This window comes from Gymnoscopelus microlampas (assembly GCF_963454915.1).
Source record: "Gymnoscopelus microlampas genome assembly, chromosome: 10".
NCBI lineage: Eukaryota > Metazoa > Chordata > Actinopteri > Myctophiformes > Myctophidae > Gymnoscopelus > Gymnoscopelus microlampas.
In genome coordinates, this window is record NC_139947.1 from 25656105 (window position 1) to 25668848 (window position 12744).

The window sequence follows — 12744 nt, forward strand, 5'->3', positions numbered from 1 at the left end:
TAAATAATGCCAATGGATGTTAACAAATGATCCTACGGCAATGAAGAAAGACAGAAAAAATAACACTATTGTTCACTATAAAGAACAATATTTCCTGTAAACCTAAATCCAACATGAAAAGTCACTGAAAATATACATCTCATGTTTTGCTGGTTGTCTCTGGCCATTCCTGCTGCAGAAAGATAAGCAAAGTTTTCCTCTCTGGTCAGAGAAAGTTCACATTGTAAAAATCGTATTAAGATCTGTCTGCTGTTCCGTAGTTATCTCCTTGAAATCAGATATACCCAATCAGTGTTATGTCCAATGATGAAGACACGCATGAAACAAGGAGCAGTGATTCCAGATCTTTGTCATTAAGTATACTCAATCCGGGAACGCATTTGTGTCACTTTAGATTTCTTTGGCTATTCAAAAATAGCAGATATACAAGCTCATAGCCCGGCACCGAGTGCCGCGCTATGAGCTTGTAGATCTGCTATTTCTGAAAGAATAATCGTGAAACTGTGTGCAAATCTATATCAATTCTTTACTCAAATCTTTGCTTCTGGGGGGTCCCTGGAACTAAATATTTTGAGATGGGGGTCCGTGGCCAAATACATATAATTTTGCCATGAAAAAGTTTGAGAACCACTGATTATAGCAACATTTGATTATAGCAAAGATTTGAGTTAAAAATGTTAAAATACAAGCTCATAGCGCGGCACTTGGCGCTATGAGCTTGTAGATCTGCTATTTTTCAATATAAAATGACACAATATGCGTTCCCGGATTGAATGGGTTAAGTCCTTCATTCGAAACTCACATGTGGGCACATCATGCTGCTCTGGGTACGCATTGGCAACATGTGGGCTGATGGGTACGATCTCAAACCTTTGTCTCTTCACTGTAAAATCCTCAGTATATGCATTTAACTCTGAGAGTGTACACATTTGTACACTCTCAGAGTTACACATGAATACATTAACACTGGATCTTACAGTGTTTAATTGAAGCGTTGATCCCTCTCTCTCTCTCTCTCTCTCTCTCTCTCTCTCTCTCTCTCTCTCTCTCATATACACACACTGTCTCACTTTCATCTTTGTGGTTCAAATAACATGTCAAAAAGCAGATGCCAACGATGCCTTGTTTGACTCAACTGAGTGATAATTGCTTAAACATGTCACATTAAAGAGATCATTATCTCCTGCTGGGCTGGGTTTGTCTGAGCAGATCAAATGTCAATACAAATTTAGTTGTATGTATTATTCGTCCAAGGGACACAATAAAATTCACACCAATGTCTCTACTACCAGCAAGTCTATACAAGTACAAATCTACAGATAGTTTTCAAAGTGGGGACCTCCAGGGTTCTTGAGAGTGGTCCCCGGGGGACCCAGACAATGATAAGTAGTTTAATTTTACTCAAATTCAATTCACCTAAATTATTACAATACCAAATAAATGTAATAACTATTAATATTAATGTTTCAATATCACCACTATTAATGTACATGTTTCTGTACAATATGTCATTTTGTTATTTTAATTTAAACCAAAACATTACATTTGTAATCATTTTAAATGGGGAGTTCATGACTTAATGAAAGTAAATTTGGTGGTCCATGGCTTTAAAAACTCTGGGGGGAAGAATCCATGCAAATTTGGCTTGTAATGTTAGAAGATATTTAGGAAAGCAAGTAAATATGTACAGCAGTAGGCCAACTACATATAGAATGATAATAGTCATTTGTTCATCATCATTATTCCTCCAAATGACCCAATCAGATTTCGCTGCAAGTGCATTGAATGTGAAGATGCAAAAAAGAACTATCATGGTCCCCAAATCCAAATAAGCCATACAATTAAATGCCACATTTCCTGTTTACTGTATAGTACTCAAATTACTGAAAGTGAAAGTTTGTTTTTCAGCTGCAGGTGAGACATACTTGTCACATGAAATATGGAGACATTTGCACATTGTAGAAGATATATATAACAACCTCATGAAATATTGCTGCTCTGACTGTTGTTACACAGTAAAAAATATTAATCTAATTCTGAAAGTATACAAGTTGAACCAAACTGACCCTTACCACCCATTGGCATATGTATGGACCCTTATGGGTCCATTTGATTCCATTTGTACACTTAGAGTTACATTAACAGTGAGGATTTTGCAGAGTGCACAAATCAAATTCAACTCTTTCACATAGCCTCCACTTCAGCCAAAGCCACCAAACACATTTACTCTCTCTCTCTCTCTCTCTCTCTCTCTCTCTCTCTCTCTCTCTCTCTCTCTCTCTCTCTCTCTCTCTCTCTCGCTCTCTCTCTCTCTCTCGCTCTCTCTTTCTCAATTCAATCATTCTTTTTTTTGTTTCTTGATCTTTTTTTCTGCATGCACGACAGCTGGTGGCTCTTTCCCTCTTTTCCTGTGTCGTTCTCCGTGTGTCTGCTCCTCCCCCATCCCTTGAACACACACTGTTTTTCATTGTTAGAGATGACAGCGATGATAACAATGCAGAGAGAGAGAGAGAGAGAGAGAGCGGCCTGCATGGGTATGAGAGAGAGCGACTTCCTTCAGGTGAAGAAACAGAAGACAGCAGTTGAGTTCAACAGTCAAATGACTAGAATATGATCACGCATGCGCCTTACTCTTTCCTTATCAACTTCCTCCAGATTTGTTTAATGCAGGTTCGACCAATAATAATAATATAATGCGAGCCTCCCCAGTAGTGGGATTAACTGTATTAACTGACAGCATTCATCAAAGGAGGCACAGTTGCTGTTGAACAAAGTAATTGTAGATTTATTTCATGTATTACTCTGCATCTTTTGTCCTAATTCTATCATTCTTATTTCCTTTTTCTCCCACAGTGGATCTATTAAGTTATCTGAAGATACTTTGCACAAAGCACCACAAGGATAGGGCGCAGAGGATGTGGGGAAGAGGTGAACTCATTCATCAGAATCATTTCGTCAACTTGCTACATCTGTGCACCTATGTTGGCCCCTGCCTTCTCTCAGACTCTATCTTTCTCTCTGGGTTTTGTTGTTTATCTCTTTCTCTCTGTCTGTCTCTGGATCTCTTACCAAATGCGTTATAATAACAGACCAAGCAATCTGACTGTGGTGTTTCAGAAGGAAATAGGTAGTTAACCTCAAAGATCCTGTCTCCAGCTGACCTTTCAGTGTTGTCACTGAAAACATGGCTTCCAACACAACTGGAGGTGAGGTTTACTATCACAGGCTCTAAATAAACAGACTGAAAACATTTACCAGTAAACAAATAAAATAAACGTGGGTATTGCCTGTAATCTGAAGGGATTTATTGAAAAGTCTGTAAAAAAGGAAAGTCCATAAAAATTACGTTGACAAAACCTAGTTATTTTTCAACCTTTATATTCATCTTCTCAGCAAGGATCCCCCTTTGGCAGCGACCTTGACTCGTGACGTACATGCAGTCGGACGGGCAACTCTGGGTTCCACCCATCAGCCTTATCAAAACACTGCAGCCCGCTGGCGGTGGCTATCTGTGACCTGATAGCCCTCATCAAAAAGCTCTCCATCCCAGCTGAGATAGACCTTCCTACTTCTAATGCTGTCCTTTTAGCCCCGAACGGCCCAAACGTTATCACATAGCAAATGTTCCCAATTACGTCACTGCCACAACCACAGCATGGGATTGCCTGCTAAGGAGTGGAACATACTGTTAACACCAAACTCTTTGGCAATATCTTAGCAGTGGCTGGCATAATGTATCACAGTTCTGTGTTTTGGGATGTGGTCATAATTTTATATGGGTATTTAAATGGTATGATGGTATGTTTTTTCCTCAACGATTCTTATGCTGGGCCACACCATGCTGACCGGTTAGTGTGTTGACCATTATCACAATGTCTCAAGTTTGATTCTAGCTGGAGACCTGTATTGTGTGTCACCCTGAGTTCCTGTCTGTCTACACTGTACCGTCCAGTCATTCTTTAAAAAGTATTAAAACAAATTCTAATGCATAATTTTACTCATCATCTCCTTTCATGGATCCAGTGGCAGTGAATAGAGATGATTCCTGACATGACAACCTTCCTAAATCCACTGAAACTTTACCAGCCTGTGAACCAATCTGAATACATTTCATTTCCCCATGGGATGCAGGCTCATTAAAACATATAAGTTATAACTATGTTTGATATGTGCCTACAGCAGGAGCAGCCCCATGACCCATTTACTGTGTAAGTCCCAAACCGTATTTGAAGAAATGCTGACCCAAAGAAAACCGTGGAGGAAATCTCTCATCAGTAGCACATGGCAAAATAACTTCCTCAGTGCGCACCACATCCACTGCACTTTCCCTGCATCGTGAGGCATGGATGCACGTGCCATCCCTGTATACTTGAGGGGCTGTGATGTCTCTCTTTCTGTCTCAGCGGTTTCTTCAGACTTTCTAAGCTGTTTATCACTAGTCTCTGCTAAAGTAAACCACCCATCTGTTTTAAACCAAACACATAGCCAATGTGGCACTGTGAAACCCGAAAGGGAGGATTTCTGGGTATTCTGGTGGCAATGAAATACACTCCAGATGTGTACAAATTGTCCCCCTGCTAATTGTGTTCACTGATGTTACTTTAGGATCTCTGGGTTCGAGTAAACGGGGGAGCCAGGAATGGAAATGATCATTCGATTTCTGAAGTGTTCACGTGTGTTTATAGCACTGGCGGCGTTGCAATGGGATCTCCAAAGCACTTGGTGACAAGGAAAGATTGGGATGGAGAAACTGTTTTAGATTGGACTACTGTTAGAACAGATTGTTCTCTCTTTATTTAAGAGAGACCATCCGTTTGTTCTCTGTCATCATGTTGTCTGAAGCGCTGGCTGTCCTGCCCCCCTCTGTCTAATCAAGACTCATTAGGTGTGTGGTGAGCAAAGTATAAGGGAGTGGCTGACTTGGAATCAGCCTATGCTGTTGTTCTCATGGGGTGGTTTATGTGAGAGGTTTCTTGGACATTGGTGGCATGAGCACGAGAGAGAGAGAGAGAGAGAGAGAGAGAGAGAGAGAGAGAGAGAGAGAGAGAGAGGGAGAGAAGAGAGAGTGAGAGGGAGGGGGGGCAGATGCACCAGGAGAGTGGGGAAGCTGCTGCATTATGTGGCATTTCATAAGATAGTTAAAAATCAATCCACAACTCTAAATAGCCGACAACCAGTCAGCAGCAATCAACCTGAATGTGGTCTCAGACCACAATGTAATCCAAATAAACAAACAACCCCATAATGAAAGATGATTCCCCATTTATGCCGGGAAATCATTTCCCCTCTTTCTCTCTCTCTTTCTTTCTTTCCTTCTTCACCCTCCCTTTGTTTCTCTCTCTCTCTCTCTAGTTTATTTCTGTCCACTTTCTATTTGGTCTTCGGCATCTTGGGATGAAAACGTGTACAGGAAAAGCAGCCCAAATAGCTTCAGCGAGCGATATGGGGCCCATGTGTTCCCAACTGTAGTTATAGGTTAAACCAGTGAATCTCAACCTTTTTTATTTCAATGACCCCCGGTTTGGTAGGGCACGGACCCCCATTTGATATGACTTTTATCCCTGGGACCCCAATCTACAATGTAAAATCATTCTTGATTATTTAACTCTGAGACTGAATGGACCCATTGGTTCCACTTACTTTTTCACAGGTACATTTGGTTCCCATGTGCATTGTTATTACATTACAATATTCTACTTTTACTGGCTGTTCAGGGGTGTACAGTACACAGCTAAATGTAACACACTGTATAAAAATGAACCGCAAACTGAGTGCACACACTCAAGAGTTGAATTAACATGCAAGATTGCTCTGTGATAAGTGTTGCATTAACCACATGAACCGTAGCGTCCCTATTAATGAGCGGAAATAGCAGATCTACAAGCTTCAATCATGTGTACGTGATGCTTGAGACTGTAGATCGTCTATTTTCGACAAAAATATTTGGTGTAAAGGGGAAACATTATGTTCAAAGAATAGACCCCTGAGGGACCCTGGTCAAAGGAGTACAGTATATGGGTTCAAGTGCTGATAAGCACATAACAGTGGTGTGTCAGGTCCAGTTTGATCAGGCCAAACAAGCTCTCAACGTGGTTTCTGGGGACCCCCAGGGGTCCTTGATGGGGTACCAGGGGATCCCCTGCTAAATGTTTGACAGTAGTTTAACTGTACTGACTTATTGAATACAGGTCCAATTTCATATAAATAGTAGTAGTTTGTTATGGGACTACTGTAAATGTTTAACTTCAAGTTCTAACCCATACACTAATATATTTTTACAATTTAAATATGAATAGAGAAGAAATAGAAATACAAGATCAGCGATATAAAGACTTATTTTTGTATAGAAACAAACGTATTTGTGTATAGAAAATTACACATACATATAAAACCAAAGTGCTCAATTGAAGCATTACAGCTCATTGTGTTATACATACATTTTGAGAATCCATAAAAATTGTTCAGTCTGTAGCTTTCACATCCAAATTCAGTCTTTCTGAGAGAGAGAGAGAGAGAGAGAGAGAGAGAGAGAGGGAGAGAGAGAGAGAGAGAGAGAGAGAGAGAGAGAGAGAGAGAGAGAGAGAGAGAGAGAGAGAGAGAGAGACATACAGACAGACAGACAGACAGACAGACAGACAGACAGACAGACAGACAGACAGACAGACAGACAGGTTGGGAGAATTTAAATCTGGAGGATTTTTTCCCTCAGGTTTAGTCAATTTGTCAGTGATTAAGCACATTACAATTAGTCTACAAATATAAAGAAAATGAATACATCCATGTAAACAAAATGTGTGAAATTTATAAATGTTTTAGGATGATTTCTATTTAATAGGCCTATGACCTAAATGTGTTTTATTGGTGTTGTAGGCATAGTAGATAGAATAAGGTGTCTTGCTTTTATAGATCTTGGCTGCATATGATTCAACACACATTCTGTTAAATATTTCCATTCATTTTTATAAGACTTGTTTACTTTGTATAAAAACATATATATGCATAAAAACGAATTCCTATAAAACGTGTCTCTCTAATAAGTGGTTTTCTCAAAGCCAACGCCTGAAAACAAATGATAAATTCTATGAGAATGCAACCTATAATCCAATAGTTTTCTCAATGTTTTTTTTTCTTCTCTTACGGTTGCTTTTAATAAGAGATCTGTGCTTAAAAGTGAAAGGAATTGAAACATTATTTCACACATCGCATGGAATGATGCTATGTGTGAAATAATGGATCATTTCAGTTTTAAATAGGCTACAATTAATCTTTAACAAATTGTGCAAACAATAAGATGTGAAATCACAACACCGCCTATTATACTCGGGATTTTCTTTTTTCTATGATGGCTTTAAAATGAGCAGCGTCCTCTTCAACTAAAAACAAAATTCCGACCATCGGGGTTGAGAAATACCTGGCGACTAAAAGTCCAAAATTATAGATATCCACAGCTGCATCATGTATTCAGATCACAGCTCCCTATTCCTCACTGCATTTCAGAGCAACAGGTAACTACTGTGTAACTAGGGAAGGCATTTTTTTCTGTGGACAACAGACCTCAGGACTTCTGTATTGAACACGCCGAGAGGCTGCTTATGTTATTGAAGACTCCTGCTCCCCCACCCCCTCTACTCTCTCTACTATACTCTAGATCTACTCTACTCTACTCTAGGCTACTCTCTACACAAACACATCACCACCCGCGGCTTGCTTGTTGGTTCATTGTAAAACAGTGGTGTAATTAAAGTAATAAGTACATACTCAAATACTGTGCTTAAGTTAAAATGTTGAGGTATTTTTACTTTACTGGAGTATTTCTAATTTTCAGTACTTTAACTTTTCTACTCCACTACATTTCAGAGGCAAATATTGTACTTTTGCTCCACTACAATTATTTGAAAACTTGAGTTAATAGTTACCTTGTAGATTTTGATTACAAAACATACATTAACCACTTACGTTTTTTTTACTTTTTACATAAGTAAAAAATGTGAGTACTTTTTCCACCCCTACTGTAAAATCCTCAGTGTTCATTTAACTTCGAGAGGGCAACAAATGGAGCCAAACATGAGGTGTCATTTGGGGTCATTTGTACCCTCTCAGAGAGAGTGAGCTACTCTCAGAGAGTGCACAGAAAAGCCAAATCACTAAGGATTTTACTGTGTTGGGTTGGGGGTTGGTTGGGGTTAGGGGTTGGGGATGGGGGGTGGTGAGGGAGGGAGGGAGGGGGGGGGGGTGATGAGGAAACGGCTTGATGTGCCCTGGAAGTAATTCTTTCAGCCCCCCCACCCACCCACCCACCCCCCAAAACAACAAGGTGAAAACGGGACCACCGGAGGAATTGTTGCACGTGGGACCCGCGCCCATGCACGACCACCACCACTGCATCCACATTCCAGTGAGTGCTGCTGCTGATGGAATTCCGCGCGTGAAGGTTCGCCCCCCCCCTTACAACCCCTCCTCTCGGACCCTCCCCCTCCTCCTCACGCAGAGTCTCGCAGAATTTCACTCTTGTTGTCAATGTTGTCGAACAGTGGTTCTCAACCTGTGGCTCGGGACCCCCCAGGAGGGTCCCCCAACATTTTTTGGGGGGTCCCCAGATGACAGTGAAATGACAGTTTAAGGACTTTTAAGACATTTTCAATACCTACAAAGTAAAAAAAAAAATGAAATGAAAAAAGACCATTGCTGCATCAAAACATTGGCCAAATTGTCATAATATAAGAAAGAGGCAAACATTGTGAAAATAGCAGATACAAGCTCACAATGCCTGGAGGCGTTGTGAGCTTGTAGATCAGCTATTTTCACAATAGGCTATTTATCTGCGGAACCGAGTCAAACTAAATGTAATGCCTCAACTCTTACATTCCAATTGCTTGTCGGGGTGGGGGGTCCCCAGCTCAAATATGATTATTTTGGGGGGGTCGCAGGCTCACAGCCTGCAAAGGGGAACTACTGAAAGCCATTTGAACAATAAACCCCACACAACAAGTGCCACGAAGGCTATGAAGAATTATTAAGGAACTTTCAAATAAAACGCATGCTTAGATATTGTTTTATTTTGGGTGCTTTGAGCAGTTAGTGGAGGGCCTTTCACCCATAGCCCAATTATGGGCTATGAGTGATAAAAGTGATTAAAAGTGATTAAGATCAAGTGAAGGGTCCTACTTGATCTTAATCACTTGAGGGAATCTTTTTGAGGGAGAAAACGTGTTGGCCTAAAACCTCTTCAATACATCTATGAAAAAAGACAGTTTATGTGGAAATACAAGTAGTACAAGTAGCCAATGTCAGAGAAGAGCAAACATATGCAATTAAAAACATGCAAAATGCCATTTCTAATATGGTAAATATATTTTTTCGTTCACTAAAATAAGGAAACATGTCTACACCTTTATGGGCATCACATTCACTCACAAAAAATAGGTATAAATAATTATTATTAATTAAATCGTCAACAGCAGTATCCATCATTGATTTGTTATTTATTTGTTTAAGGTCGGAGTTTAAGTTTGGATATTATTGAAATAAACACTTTGAATACATTTACCAAATGATAGATTAGTATTCCAATATAATGGCATAATTATGACGTTTGGCGAAATAGAGTAATTGTTTAATTGTGCTTAATTTCTACACATTTAGGTTTAATAAACTAAATAAAACGCGAATAAAGTTTATATAGCATATTCTATGTTGACGTGAGCACAATAAGTGCTCAATAATAAACAACACTCTGTTACTGTTTTGTTTTTTTCCCACCTTTTTAGACTTGACAACTTCGCTTAAATCCATTATAATATACTATTTAATTTTAAGCCTCGTCCCCAAATTAGATAACATTATGAAGTAGTTCTTCTATATGGACTTATTATTTCTCGGTGTTTTTGCCAGAATACAGTGCAGGGGAAGGCAGTGCAGTGTTCTCGTTATGAACAGCAGTGGTGTAAAGTAACTAAGTAGATGTACTCAAGTACTGTACTTAAGTATCATTTTGAGGTATTTGTACTTTACTTGAGTATTTCCAATTTTCAATAGTTTTACTTCTACTCCACTACATTTTAGAGGCAAATATTGTACTTACTCCACTTTTGAAAACTTTAGATACTAGATACTAGATTAATAACCAGCCCTATACATTTTGGCCATTTCAAAATAGCCGATCTACAAGCTCACAGTGCCAAGCTCACAGCTTGTAGATCTGCTATTTTCAAAATAGGTTTATACATTTGAAAACTTGAAACGGGACATTCTGCATAACGAGATTAGGCTACTTTTACTTTTGGTAGCCTAAGTACATTTTGACACCAATACTTTTTTGCACTTTTACTCAAATACATTTCGAATTCCAGACTTTTAGACTTGTAAACAGAGTATTTCTACATTGCCATATTGATACTTTTACTTAAGTAAAAAAAAAATTAGTACTTTTTCCACCACTGATGAACAGCACATAGCTGTCCCTGTGTAGTGTGTAGTAAAAAAAGTTTGTGAAAGTGGCCTGACGTCACACTCCCACAATGCTCTGTAGCCCCATAACTCTGCTGCAGCCTGAGGAGAGCGAGAGAGACACACACAACTCAGGCCCCGAATATAGAAAAATTATTGGAAAAAATTGGAAAAAAATAATAAAACAACCAGATCGAGGAGAGAAAGACCGGGGAAGCTGGCGTGGGGTCTCCCACGGTAGGTTTGCATGCGATCGGTGATGGAATGACTGTGAAATTGACTATAAATGCGCTGCTGGAAACTTTTTTTTGGTGGGTATACAGCTCGTTTTTTTTGTAAGACCTCATAATGTGGTGGCTGCACGTTCCTGATGATCAGTGCATGTGTTGTTTTATACACGATTATGAGCATTTACATTCACTTCTAGCAAACTGCGACTGACAGATTGACATGCCCAAGAGTTCCATTGTTGTGACTGTGTTGTTATTTTTGTGCAGTCGGATGCGGTGTAATTTTCCTAATTTTGTACAAGTATATGCAAGCATTTGGGGTATTTAATTTTTAATTGCGCGATCGCCTCGATCCTCTCTCTCTCAGTCTCGATACTTTGTATCGATAAATATGTTGCAAATGAGAATGTTCGAGGTTTGGATACATTGTGAATTCTGTCAATCGTTCCCTCGGTGTCGGTGATTGATGTTCTTTGCCAGTTTTCGGCGAACTGCCGAATTTTAAGTAATTTCCGAAATATTTATCATGTTGTTGGGCATGCCCGTTGGTTGGAGAGGAGAGGGAGATAGAGGGAATGTCCCGTGGTGTTTTTGCGAGAGTGGAAGAATCTCTCACATTGAAGTAGTTATAGTTTGTGATATGTTCGATGTTCTTCTCAGGCCTATAGGCTGATCATTTACACTAGTCATTTGTGGAGGAGAGAGTTGCTTGATTGAATTTCAGGGCGCCAGAAGCCGAATGAAATCAATGTATAGGCTATATAGGCTGCATGTAGCCTATGTGTGTGCGAGTTGATCCACACAGTAATGGCTTATGTCATGTTTGTCGCTGATCGGATATATTTCGAGGCGAACTGAGAGGTGTCTCTCTGGTGGTGTGTTTGTGACTTTAGGCCAGTGGTTCTCAAACCTTCTACATTTCAAGGTCTCCCCTTAACTCTGACAGTATACAAACGGAACCAAATGGACCCGTTAGGGTCTATTTGTGTACTGTCAGAGTTACAGACTTGTAAGGGTCAATTTAGACCCCCCTCTGAAGAAACCCAGAGAGTTCCTAGAATCCACTTTGGGAACCATGCTTTAGGCTATGTGTGTGTGTAAGCTGGTAAATAACATATACATAAATATGCTGTAGCCCACCGACTGTTTAAAGGGGGTGGGTGGGTGTTAATACTTAAAATGTGGGGGTTCAAATTGTGCACTTGTTATTATCGATAGCGGGGCTTTCGTCTCATACTTTTTTTTTGTCAATATAGGCGGGTGGAAAAACATGTTTTTGAAGTTGCAATATTCTAGCATGCCAGAAGGTCCCCCACTTTTCTTGTTTTGATCTTACATTATGGCCATGTTTTGCAGTGCATTATATTGGTAAAAAGCGGACATCCTGTGGTTGCAGTGCATATAGATATACAGTACACCACACTCCCTGCATTGGTCTATATGGGCGTATTGTAATATTGTAAATATTCTGTGTCAAGCTTCATCAGCATCCTCCTCATGCTCATCATCTGCTCCTCCTCATCATTTCGTTAAACAATGCCACAATTTCATAACCACGGGTCTTTATCATTTACTTGGGCAAAAGTAATTTTGTGACTGAGATAAATGTGAAATTTCACCTGATTGATTGATTGATTGATTGAATACTTTATTAACAGTTTGCAATTTGCACAGAGGTACGGTTTACAATGATTCTTAAAAGGATAACATAACACAAAAAGCCTTGGGGCTTGTTTCCATTGAGATCCTGACATTCTAAGCAAAAAAATTGCACACCTTGAACGCCTACCTGCTCCAAGGATAACCAACCCACCAATAGGTTCAGATAAGAGCAGACAACAGACATATGGGCCTATCACTTGTTGTAGCAGGTTTTGAGGCAGGCTGTGTGTTGTTCCATTCCATCAAGCCCTGGTTGGTTTCCACCGCCTCCAGCCACATAATAAGGAAATGGAAGTGAGATCGTCACGAGACAATGGCTTTGTTGCTGTGCAAGTTGACCCATGTGTTGATGTTTGTTTCTCACACATTCTGCTCATCATAAAAAGTCTTGTTAGGAGTATTTCCC

The 12744-nt window shown here is 39.8% G+C and overlaps 1 protein-coding gene across 3 annotated transcripts in view; it reads left to right on the top strand.

Annotated features, from left to right (window-relative positions):
* Positions 1 to 10543: 10543 nt before the first annotated feature.
* Positions 10544 to 12744, top strand: part of plagl2 (pleiomorphic adenoma gene-like 2) — a 48785-nt gene continuing 46584 nt past the window's right edge. For 2 of the 3 annotated variants that reach the window (XM_084069902.1, XM_084069901.1), the window contains exon 1: positions 10544 to 10683. The gene's annotated coding sequence lies outside the window, so the exon portion shown is untranslated. Of the gene's footprint in view, positions 10758 to 12744 lie in introns of all 3 variants that reach the window. The other variant, XM_084069903.1, reaches the window with a different exon arrangement.